Here is a 13,562-nt window from a genome sequence, read left to right as displayed (position 1 = left end):
TCTATTTTTGTGCCATTACCATACTACTACTACAGCTTTGTGGTAGATCTTGAAATCTGGGCTTATGATTTTCATTTTAAATAAAGTATTGTTTATTATAAATAATGTATTATTAGGAGCAGTATTAAGGATACTGGATTAGGTTTTGCAGATGTCTATTTTGTATCTTCAGCTTCTCCAACTTCTCCTGTAATAATGCAAGAGATGCCTATGCACTGATGAAAGTTCTCACTTTAGTGAAGTACAAAGGATTTCCATATCTAATGGTCTCTGTTCCCTCTGCTTTGCCCTATCCAGAAAAATTGCAAGCAACTAATATCTCCTTTTCAGAAACAGTACACAGAATTCATTTACTTTGCTGGTAAAATGCTATATGCCAAGATAATCAGTGCGTAAGGACAGGTAATTCCATCTAAATGGAACATGTTGGGAGACCATGTAACAGTGACATCTGGCATCCACGTGACATATTATAAAGTCTTACCCTGGCCTTTGCAATAGTCTATAAGAATAAAATCATCAGACAGCTATTTACAACAATAATTCAAATATTAATAAATGCAAGTATTGAATTTTTAAGACAGTTTGTGCTGTGTAACTTGCATAAAATATTTATCAACCTTAATACCCGAAAGGTGAGGAGAGGCTTACCTTAGTGAGATCGTTGATTATATGAAACCCAGAAGAAATAAATGTGAAGGAGCATCAGTCTTATCTCCTAAGACTACTCATTTTAAGAAAAGATTGTGTTAAAGGTGACAATACTTTAACCTTCTAGATTAAAAAACTCTAATAAGTTCATTTCATTTGTAACTATTAGAAGTTTTCTTGTGCACATGCAGAAAGGTGAAGTTGTAGCTGCTAATGTATTGGCTCCATTCACTGAAGAACTTTGCAATCAGTTCAATGATATCAGTTTTATTACAGTGTCATCTGATGTTCCTAATAGAAAATCAGCTAATACCAAGAATAAGCCAATATCTTAATCCATTTCATGGAATCAGAGCTGTTTCTAATAGCCTATCCTGCCAAATGTGAAACATCTGATACTCCTGTGCCAGTTAAAATTTTTAATAATAAAGATATTATTATTTTTGTTTTGTGGTGATATTATGAATACATACTTTAATGGAGTATAGTATAATGATAAAAGCAGTGTTCTTTCTAAAATAAGAAACTGATGGCAGTTGGACACCAGGTCGCCTCATTCAGTTAAGTTTCCAACTCTTGACTTCAGGCTCAGGTCATGATCTCAGGATCATGAGATGGAGCCCCACATTGGGCTCCACGCTCATGGGGAGTCTGCTTGAGATTCTCTCTCTCTCTTCCTTCTGCTCCCCCCCCCATCATGTGCACTGTCACCCTCTCTAAAAATAATCAATCTTTTTTTTTTAAAAAAAGCTGAAGGTAGAGAAACTTTTTGAAACTGTTTTAAACATATATTTAATAATAGTATTCAAAGAGGTATATTTTTAGAATTGAAAAAAAGTTTATATATACTGTTACAATTTATCTAGAAAATTGTTTGTTGTGAAGGTGATATTCAGTACAAAAGAATACATCAATAAGACAATATGTTTTGCTCCAGACATCCCCACAGATTTTATTATTTTTTATTTTTTTAGAGATTTTTATTTATTTTTTCATGAGAGACACACAGAGGAAGAGACATAGGCAGAGGGATTCAGCCTCTCTGTGAGGAGCCTAATGTGGGACTTGATCCCAGGACCCCGGGATCACAACCTGAGCCAAAGCCAAATGTCCAACCACTGAGCCACCCAGGCTCCGCCCCCCCCCAAAAAAAGATTTTAATTAATTTATTTTTTTATATTTATTTATTTATTTATTTTTCCAAAAAAAAAAAGATTTTAGAAATGAGCCTTTGAAGAACAATTTTGTAAGCCATCCTGTGTCCTCCATGTATTTAAGTACATGGTAGAGTTTGCTAAACTTGGTTGCATTTTATTTATCACCAGTTAGAAATCTTTAGGCAAATATCAATGAATGAAGTGAGAAAACTTCAGCGATTAATGCAATTAGCAAATCTCAGTATTGAAAACAGAGCTTGCAAATAGGGAGATATTGAAATTTATTCCTATGAAAGTGGGGGAAAATTGAATAAATTAAATTTTAGGAGTTCAAATTGCATATGACATCTAATTTTGAAAACCTACAATTAAGTTCGAGAATATCTTTATTTGTGGGTATTTAAAAAACTATTAATGAAGCTCCTGTTTTAAAATGGATAATTTTACATTATATACTAAAAAGGAGCAAAATAGAGAAAGCCTACAATTTTGCATGCAGCCTATAAATAATAAAAATGATGAAACAATAAGAATAATAAGAAAGAAAAATGGATGAGTTTTGTTTTGTAAATATTTCAAGCAGATCAGTCTGAAGGAAAGCAAAAATACAAAGCCTATTCTAATTATTGAACTTAAATATTTACATTTTTCATTAAGAAAAAATTAGAACAAAAAATATTCCTTGACCATACCATATTTTTGTGAACTTACTAGATACCTAATAAAGAGAATTTTCACAATTGAAAATGTACAGGGGCGCCTGGGTGGTTCAGTTGGTTAACCCTCTGCCTTGGTCTCAGGTCATGAACCCAGAGTCCTGGAATGGAGTACCACTTCAGGCTCTCTCTCAGGAGCCTGCTTCTCCCTCTTCCTCTGCCTGCTACTCCCCATGCTTGTGCTCTCTCTCTCTCTCTTTCTTTCTGTCAAATAAATAAATAAAATCTTGTAAAAAAAATGTACAGACAAGTCAAAAATAATACGAGTTCAAAATAGTAAGACTATATTGGGAAAAAAAATCTTCAGAAAAATACCAGTGACTTGCTAGAAGCAGTTAAGAAACTGATTAATGTGTTTAATATTATCAAGAAAAATTATTGTTTGTATTTTTCTTAATATTCTATAATCTATATAATCAGTATGGAATGGTTTTTGTTGTTATAAATTTGCTTTCTTTACAGAGTTTTGTTATTTTCGTTTTAAAAATGTTATCTTTGGAAATAGTTTTGAATATACTATCATATGTCTACTAATATAATAAAACAGACTTTTTATTAATATATAAGGGTGTGTGTGTGTGAATGAGAGAGAGGGGGAAAGAAATCACTTCTATTTGGCCAAGCATTTAGACACTTACTCTCCAAAAAGCCCTATGTAATGCATTTGTAAGTGTCCTAAAGACAGGAAAATAATTTCCTTTCTTTCACATTCTGTAATACTACTGTGATATATCCTATGTTGGTGTACTGGAAATGAACTAAACACTCATCTTTTAAATGCTAAACATACCAATTTAGTAAATATAAGAACTAACGTGTTAGTGCCTTAAAAACCCTTACAAAGTGGTAAAAATTTGATGTAATGTATTGAGATCCTTGTGCTTTTTAACACTGATCACTTCAAGAATCCATTCAATGTGATGAAGACTTATTTTGTAGCTCTTTGATGTGAGAGATTTAGCTATTCATGCATGAAAAGTTATCTGACAAAAGCCTATGCTGAGTGGCTTGATATTAAATCTCATTTATGGTGTCTGACTAGGGTAGTATTTCTTAGTTTGTGGGCTGACAAATTTATCTGCATCACAACACCCTGCTACTTCCAGAACTCTACTTCAGATTTAAGGAATCTGGACCTCCAGAGAGGGGTTCTGACATCTGCATAAATAAATACCTCCCCAGGAGGATTATTTGCACTCTAACATGTAAAAATCCTTGTTCTAAGGGAAAGAAGATCTGTATATCCTCTCTTATTTAACAAGATGGCTAGATGTCTTGTCCCCAGTAGGACTCTGGTGATCAGAAGCTTCCTTTTGAGCTTGTGATGATCATTGGTCCTTGACTGGTCTGAAATTTTCTTTCCACTCTCTACAAATAAACTATTCTTTTTCTATTACTTTGAAATATCAATGTTATATAATGTTTACAGCAAAACACCTGGGACCATATTTTAAAAAAAATAAAATAGCTATTTAAAAATTAAAAAATAGCTTTTTCCCCAAGAAATTCTTTGATATTTACACGTAGAGATAAAAAGAGGTTGAGGAATCTTTAGAATAAAGGCCTCCAAACCCAATCTGGTCATCTGGTGTACCAGGCTCTTTCTCACAAAAATATGAGCGCTGGGCCAGATCATATCTAGGGTCCTTTGTAACTCTGAGATTCCAGTGAGCAGCCAATCCAAATTACTTCTGTATTTTATTTTCTTTCTGTATTTATTCATTTATTCATTATTTGAAACAGAGAGAGAGGAAAGAACAAGTGGAAGGGGGAGGGACAGAGAGAGAAGGAGAAGCAGGCTCACTACTGAACAGGAGGTCTGATGCGGGGCTCCATCCCAGGACCTTGAGATCATGACTTGAACTGAAGACAAACACCTTAACTGACTGAGCCACCCAGGCACCCCAAAATTACTTCTGTATTTTAAATTAATAAAACTACATTTCTTTTGAAAAGATGATCAAATTTGGACTTGGATTAATAATGAATTAGTAGGGTTTTATTTCAGAGTATGTTCATTGGAATCAAGTCAATGGGGACAACCTTAGAATGAAGTTATAATACCCAAAATAAAATGTCCTTCATCATCTAAGAATCCTAGAACCATTTATGCACTCTAATTTTTATTTTTCAAACATGATTTTCCTTCTAATCCCTATTATCTTTTCTTGGCTGTATTATTCTATTCCTTCCATTTATTTTCCCTCCCTTATTTCTACTACAATTAAATTAAAACAGTTTTATATGAAGAGTGGTCTACTTTACCTTCTGTGTGCTTATGATGACCACATTTTGACTTACTATTTGATAAATTACTTTTTTGGCCTCCTTTTCACTTTTTTGGAGTGAAAAGTCTCAGGGAGTCCCTTAATGGGTATTTCATCTAAAATGAAAAACAAACAACTGTCCGCTGCATATGTAGTACTTGGGAGCCTTAAGTACATAGACAACTCAGGAAATTCAGGTCATTTGATCCATGTGAGTGGTTAGCTCTGTGGAGCAAAAGGGAAAGAGTCCCAGCACACAAAAGGAAATTGCTTACTGTATCAGGAAAACATTTAGGTTTTAAATTTATTATTAAACATTAATAGTAAACAACATTTATTATAGAACTATTATAGTTTTTCAGAAATGTAACCTATCAGCTTGAAAAATACAACCAGAAATAGCTTTTTCTGCCCTTACCTCTCTGTACTAGAATATAGGAGAGGCAAAGACGAAATATAAAAGATAGCTTTATTTGGATTTCTTGATCATTGAAATTCACTGCCACAACTGTGTATCCTCATGGGACCCCAGAGTGGTGTGGAAGACAGGGAATTGAGGTAGATGCTTATAGTAGAGAAGAGGTTGCCTGCTAACATTTTACTGGCTGACAAATTCAGCCCACAGTGATTGCAACATGAAATTGGGTTTCTTTATGGTTCTCTAATGAAATAGAAACTGAAAAATTTATAAAATGAGATCTTATTTTCAGGTCTTTGATAATAAAAAAAAGTTTGAAGAAATGTCTAAAATCAGTTGGCATCTTCTCTCTTTTGGAAGATCTTGTAAATTCCATTTGTAAATCCTTTATAGGTCAATTTCCTTGTGGCAGTTTTTAACACTCTGTGGATGTCTCCTCTAATCCTTTGAAGACTTTTACTGGTAGCTTATTGTCATTTTCCCCAAAAGTCCTCTTGTAATTCTTGGCAATTCAATATCCACATAAATGATCCTTCTAGTATCCTGGCATCTCTATTTCTTGGTCTCTTTGCCCAAGTGATTTACATGAGCCTTGTTGTCATTATCAATAACTGTAATTCTGTCATCTTTTCAACTTTAAACATGTCATTCTCTGAAAGCTGCATCTTCTTTTTCCAACTCACTACATGGGTTGTGAGGCATTCCTACCACCTTTCCATTGTCTCTCCCTTCCTCATGAATTTACTTACTTTCTTAGATGTTTGAAGCTCATGAACAATCATTACAATCACTGTTTTGGTCTTATTAATCATAAAGAAGGGATTAAATCCAATGATACGTCTTCTTTCTGTCTGCACTCTTGTCATTGAATATGAATAGAGGAAAACACACAACCCTGAATCTAATCTCACTTATGATTGCATACCTGAAGTAAGCTCTTAAATCTGTCCAGCAATCATACTATCCTTCCCCAGTCTTCTTCATTCTTCCACACTCCACAGTGACCATTTCTTACCCTTCAGACTTTCAACATGTTCAGTATTGGTTGATGATGTTGTTCCTTAGTTCTCTGAAAACAAATATATATATATATACCATCAAAGAGAACTTTACTGACATTATGACCACCACCCAAACCTATTGCCAGTAATGGGCTGTTCCTGTTCTTAAATAGGGCTAAACTTTGTGCTTGTGTCCAAGTTCCCATCTACTTCAGTAATTCTCAGTTTCCCTCTGTCTACTGGATTATTTCTGTCAACATACAAAAAAGGTTGCTATTTTCCCCCAATATTAAAAATTTTTTATTTCACTCTTTCTTTGCTTCCAGTTGTCCCTATTCATCTCCATTTACTTTCTCTCAAATCCTCCAGAGTTGTCTATAATCATTGTTGTTAATTTTCTTCTTCCCATTTTCCCTTGAACATACTCCAGTTGGGAGTTACCTACCCACTCCATCCCACCCTCTCACCCCACTGCTCCACTGAAATATCTGTTATCAAAGTTAGCACAATGCCCGTGTTGTTAAATCCCATAGCTAGTTCATGGCCCCTATATTACTGACTCTTTAGCAGCATTTGACACCATTTTCACAATGTCCTCCTGAAAATACTTTTCCCTTCTGTTTATAGGACACCTCACTCACCTAGGTTTTCCCTGTGGTCATGTGCCCCTCTTGCTAGTGTTTTCTCATCTCCACAATCCATAATTCTCTGAGTGTCCAGGATTTAGAACTCAATCCTTGACATTCTACTTGTCTACACTCCCTTTCTAGGTGCCATTATCCAATCTCATAGTACTAGCAAGATCTAAAACATATCTGGAGGCTTAAGCCCCCAAACGTCTATCTTTGATTTATAATTTCCCCCCTTACTTACAGACTTGTATCCTATCGACATTGCTTCTTCAATTATAGTAACTGAAAAAAAAATGATACAATGCTTACTGTGTTCCCGACACTCTTCTTAGCATTTTAAATGTATTAACTCATTAAATTCTCACAACAACCTTATGAGGTAGATAGTGTTATTTTTAGTTTTCAGCTAGGAAAACTGAATCAGAGAGAGATTAAGTGATTTACATAAGGCTATACAACCAGTAATGCTCTCAGAAGATACACTGTCATCCCCTATAATGTGCTACACCTTTTCTCAAATTAGATAGTTAAACAGCATCCCTCAAGTGGGGAGACATCACCCTTGTCAGGAATTTACCTGAGAGAGCCTAACTGGTAGTTAGCCTTAAACATCACCTGAGCATGGAGAAAACTGTATGAAAACTTTTTCCTGATTTTTTTCCTCCTCTCTGCTTCAACTCTAAGCTCTGACTATTCTATCACAGGAGGTGTGATAGAATAAAGAGAACCTGAGACTAAGCCCCCAGTATTCCTTCTAGACACACACATGTACACACACACACACACACACACACACACACATTCACTGCACACTTCTCACATTCAGCAAGCCAAATTGGGAAGGAGTAGGATGCTAGACAGGAGAAACCCTAATTTTAATGAAGTTCAGAGCTGGTTTTTCAAACACAGTCATTGACACATCAATTTTGAACTAAGAATATTATTATAACTGAGATTACTAAAAGAGTTACCATTTGCAAGAATACTCAGCTAAATTATGGATGCTTTGTAAGATATTAGTCAAAGGCAAATAAATAGTTGGTAGTAGAGAGAAAAGAGGAGAGAAGCAGAGAAAATCATAGTGGTTGTTTTCTTTTGTTATCTATGAGGCCTGCTTTTTCAGCATTTGGGTCCCATATTCCCCTGCACAAACATGGAATTTTCATTTTTTTATGAAAATTGTTTCAAAATTCCGGGATGCAGTTTATAAACTGCAAGTAGTGTACATCACAGACATCCTAATTTTCCTAGTATGCAGAATTTATAACTCTAATTCTTAAAAACAGTACCATTTAAACAAAATTATGAGAAGTTTTCTAATACAGAATAACCTGCCTGGGACTTCTGGAAGATGGCATGATATGATGATTTGTTTATTTATTTACTTTTAATTTTTTTAAAATCACTTTATACACCACTTCCTATAGCTAGCAGTGTGGGAAAGGTGAATAGGTCTAAAGTTATTTTCTTCTCTGTTTCAGCATTTTTGAAAGGCACAAAAGGAAATAAGACCAATCCAGAAGCTTATGATTTCTCTCCAATTTTTCCTTTTTCCCACATGAGCCTAGCCTGCAAGTGCACAGACACACCAGGGCATTATCCCACTGTGTGGGAGAAACATCTGCAGAGTGCGCCATGGACCACCAGACTTGGAGCAAGAAAGAAGTATGTGGGGGCGGAGGCGGCAGACAATAAAAGAAAAACTAGGCGCTGGTTGGGCCCAGACATTCAACAGAATCGCCTAACCTTCAGGTTACCTTTAGTGTTATATAAGACGTCTAAAGAGCAATAACATTCATATGAAAAACATTTTTTTAATGGTGGTGAAATAGAATTCATAGCATACCCTTCAAAAAAATTTTTTTTTCTGCGAGTCTGGGAAATGTTAGCATTCTGCTTTACACATCACCCTCTAGAGAGCCCAAGCTGGGTGGTTTTCATGTGCTCCTTTCTCCTCTTCCCTTGCAGCCACTTACTAAGGTGGCCATGCAAAAGCCCAGGAGCTACAGGCCTCAGCTCAAACCAGAAGGAAGCACAGTGAAGACAGATGAATTCTGAGTAAGTTTGTTGTAAAACATCAGGGGCAAAAGGGCTCTGGAAATGCAAATGATTATCATTAGAAAGTAATATGTGACTACTGAAGAAACATTTGAAAGAATAATGTGGTTTTGCAAAACAATCCTACAATCTGCATTCAATCAAAACTGACCAAAAATGCTTGCAATGGTTCTTTGTACTATTGGGAGCCAAATGCTTTCTGGAACTCTTGAAGCAAGTTTTACCAAGTGGCACATTACCAACAGAATATTAGTGAAACAATAACCAGCCTCAGAGTTGACTCTTCCAATAAAAGGGAGACTCTCCAATTGTGATGGCCAAGGTATTGAGAGTGACAAGAATATTGATATACCTGTAAATGCTCACAGATGAGATTTGTGCATGGGTTTTAAGTCTACAGCATGTGTGACTGGACATCTTGCCCACCAAATAGCTTATGCACGAGGAAAATTAAAATTCAGTATGCAGAGTTTTGAAAATCATATGGGGCAGAGCTATACTTAGAAGATTAGACTGGAAGAACACATACCACAGACTGGTGGAACCTGCTTAATTAATTTTGATTTTGAGCCAACTTAATAAATCTCTTTAAGTGCAGTGGTATTGAAATTCTATTAATCTTATTCTCATAGAAAACAAGACATATATTCTTTCTAGATTGTGGTTTTCCCTATTCATCCTTAGTTCAGAGCCTAAGTGAACAAGCTTTTTGGGCTCTAATCCTGAAAAAGAAATCTCTAGCCCTGGCTATGATTAAGTCTCAGACAAATTATCTGCCCTCACCCCTCCTGGTTCACACCTGGCATACACAAGAAGTGCAGTCTCCTTGGGATGCAGACTGGCAGTCAGAGGGCAGAAGCCCTGCTGTCTTTCATAAAAGAAATGCTTATCCTGGGGCCATATATCATATATAGCCAAAGTGCATGGCTTAGGAGATGTCAAGCACATGCAGAAATCCTAGGCTTCATTCATCCACCTACTGAAAACAGAAATATATTCATCAGTAGGTTTTTTTTTTCCCAAGAAAATACCATAAAGTTAAGATGAAGTTGAGACCTGTGAGTTTACTGCCAAAAAACAGACAAACTGAAAGACCTAAGATTTTCTAACTTAAATATATCATGCCTTTCCATTTCTATTTATTTTTCTAAGAGAGAGTCTGATAAAATTAGTTAATATCAATACTCAACTAAAAGGGTGCATTGAAGAAGAATAGTAAATATGGTGATGAACTCTTTGAACATGACAAAGTAGGTTGTATTATCAAATGAATATAAAAGAAAAAAATTATGAATTTAAATCTTATAGAAATATTTTTCTTCTACATTCTGGGGAGGTTTTATTTTACTATATAATGACAGTACTACATGTATAAAATACACTCACACAATAAAATAATTTGCTTATAACTCTCAGGATTCCCTTAAATAATCTTTGTTTCCTCTCTTCCTACCTAGTCCCCTTCTTTTTCTTTCTTTTCCTTTCTCCTAAGAGAAATGTCATTTTATTTATTTAACTATTTGAAAATTAAGATTCAAATGAGGATCCAGGGGATGCCTAGGTGGCTCAGCGGTTGAGGTCTGCCTTTGGCTCAAGTTGTGGTTCCACGGTCCCGGGATGGAGTGCCATGTTGGGCTCCCTGCATGGAGTTTGCTTCTCCCTCTGCCTGTGTCTCTGCCTCTCTCTCTCTCTCTCTCCCTCTCTCTCTGTCTCTCATGAATAAATAAATACAAATTCTTAAAAAAATAAATGAGCATCCAGGTATCAGAAATACAGATTAAGTATAAATAATTGTCAAAATACTCAGATTGGTGGTTATGAGATAAAATTAAAGACTGTTTCCCCAGGAGATATTATATTTAATATTTTTAAAAATTTATTAAAACATGCTGTTTTCTGCCTAATTAAAATGTGCTTAACAATCACATTATAGAAAACTGTACTTGCAAAGGGGGGCAATTATCTAATTTTATGAGTTTAATACACTGAAATTATTAAATGTCTCAATGTTGTCTTTGTTGAGCCCCTCAGGGCATTAGAGAAAATTGGTTTCATGGAGTTTTTCTTTGAATACAACTACCCGAGGCTAAATGGCCTAATTCATTCTAACGTGACTGCAATTTGGCTCCCAAACGTAGAGGCGACATGTTATCGATTTCTCGGCTGGTGTATTAACTCACTGAATCTTCAGATTGTCCCTACTGAGTAGTAGTATCTTCATTTTCTGAGGAAAGTGAGCCTTTGAGACAGTAAGCAACTTGCTAAAAGTGGTTAAACAGCAGAATCTGACACCTAGGAGTGTTCTAACCTAAAATTTGGTATATTGCCTCTTCTTTCACTGAACTAAAAGCCAGGAACAAAATCTAGACAAATAAAAGTATCTAAGTGAAGATGGTATTGATAAAGTAGTCAGCTTTTTCAAGAAAAGTGGCTCATCTAAAGCATAAAATAAGCATTTTACAATATTGGAAATTGAAGCATCAGAATATCATGACAGCTAATAAAGAAAATGAACACTTGCCAACTTCAAAAACCTGGTCTGCTGTTCTCATTCACCCTGCAGAATGAATAGACACTATGATACCCATTTACTTGAATCTACTTCCAACTGGGTGAGTTTTGGATATGAAATAATCTGTTTTCTCTGAAGTCAGGAAGAAACACAGGAAATATGTAAAGAGGATAGAATACACATCTAAAGGCAGAACCTGCCTCAATTGCTACTATATGTCTTCATGATAAAAAAATGTTAACATATTTAAACTAAAGAAATATATTCTCCAATATGTATTTTTATTGTGGTAAAATATGTATGATATAAATTGCCCATTTTATGCTTTTTTTAGTGTGTAGTTCAATAGCATTATATATGTTCACATTGTTGTGTAACTATCACCACCACCCATCTCCAGAACTTTTCACCTTCCAAAACTGAAACTATGTACTCATTAAACACTGACTTTCCATTCCTCCTCTCCCTCCATTTCTTGGGAATTACCATTCTACTTTCTGTTTCTATGATTTTGAGTACTCCAGATATCTCATAGAAGTGGAATCATACTGTACCACCATTTTGATGGGCTTATTTCATTTAGCATTATGTTTTCAAAATCCATCCATGCTACAGTATTTGTTAGAATCTTCTACTCTTTTAAAGCTGGATATTAGGGATCCCTGGGTGGCGCAGCGGTTTGGCGCCTGCCTTTGGCCCAGGGCGTGATCCTGGAGACCCGGGATCGAATCCCACGTCGGGCTCCCGGTGCATGGAGCCTGCTTCTCCCTCTGCCTGTGTCTCTCTGCCTCTCTCTCTCTCTCTCTCTCACTGTGTGCCTATCATAAATAAATAAAATTAAAAAAAATAAAGCTGGATATTACACTATATATATAGTTATGTATATATAATAATTATAATATATATATATTTTTTTATCCTTCATCCATTTGGTTTGCTTCTACCTTTTGGCCATTATGAAAATGGTACTATGAAGATAAAAACAATGTATATCTTTATCTATAAGTTTTAACTAAACACCATCAGAAGTTTGGGACATCCCTGGATCCTACAGTATTCACTTTGACAAACTTTCCAGTTTATTTTCTGAGGAGCCGCATCTACTAAACTAAATAAAGCAAATCAAACAGAACTATTTACATGAAAAAGAGTAGATATCCAAATGCCTGTAATTTCATTTTAGAGTGAATATTAAAACTATAGAAAAATTAAAGGAGAATTCCAATTTAAAATTATTTAGTGAACCTCTAAGTCTATCTCCCTCCCTCCTAAAATCTAAAAATCTAAAAATAGATTTTTATCTATTACATCAGGAGTAATGGAATAAAGTATGTATCTACAAAGAAAGAAGGGAATAGGAATGGAGGGATTAGAAAGCCAGAAAGTCAATTCATGGATGAATGACTGATAAAATAGTACAACATTGGGCCAGTGAAGACTATAGGTGGTGAGGGGCTCTAGCTAAGGGGGAGGTAGGTGTGTCTCTAAAGAATCTCTACAAATAGAAGTGGAAAGTAGGAATGAAATATCAATATTGAAATAATATTTAATTGAAACTTTATGTTGAAGACTTCTCTGCATTTAGCATGAAATGCCAAGAGTGAGTTGATACCATCCCAGAGAAGAAAAAGGAGAATTTTTCTCTAATATACTCTGAACAATTTAGGAATTAGTACCTAGAACAAAGCCTCTTTCTTTTTAGCATTTAATGGCTCCAAAATATAATACAATGCTCCTTGGTCACCTAAAAGCTAAGAGAGTCAAGAATCTCTACTTATATACAAGGTACATACAGTCATTGTTACAACAGTCTCTTTCTCAGATGAGAAGAGGCACCAAGAAGCACCAGATATACGAGGAAAGTCAGCAAAACAAAAAAGAAACAATAACATAAAAACAGAAACAGAAAAAAAGCAATAACAAAGATCTGTCATCAGATATATCACCATGAAGTTCACATGCACATGTAGCAGTATTCTGCTGGAAGAGAGGCCTCTCTATATACCTTCAATGTCTGAGGGAAAAGAAGGTTTAACCTAGAATCCTAAATCAGCCAATGTATCAATGAAGTGGATACACAGAATAAAGGCACTGGCGGCATACCATGCCTCAGAAAAGCTTTCATAGGAAAATTTCTCTCAGAGAATTAT

The sequence above is a fragment of the Nyctereutes procyonoides genome, unplaced genomic scaffold (genome assembly GCF_905146905.1).
Source record: "Nyctereutes procyonoides isolate TBG_1078 unplaced genomic scaffold, NYPRO_anot_genome, whole genome shotgun sequence".
NCBI lineage: Eukaryota > Metazoa > Chordata > Mammalia > Carnivora > Canidae > Nyctereutes > Nyctereutes procyonoides.
Note: the sequence above shows the minus strand (reverse complement) of the source record.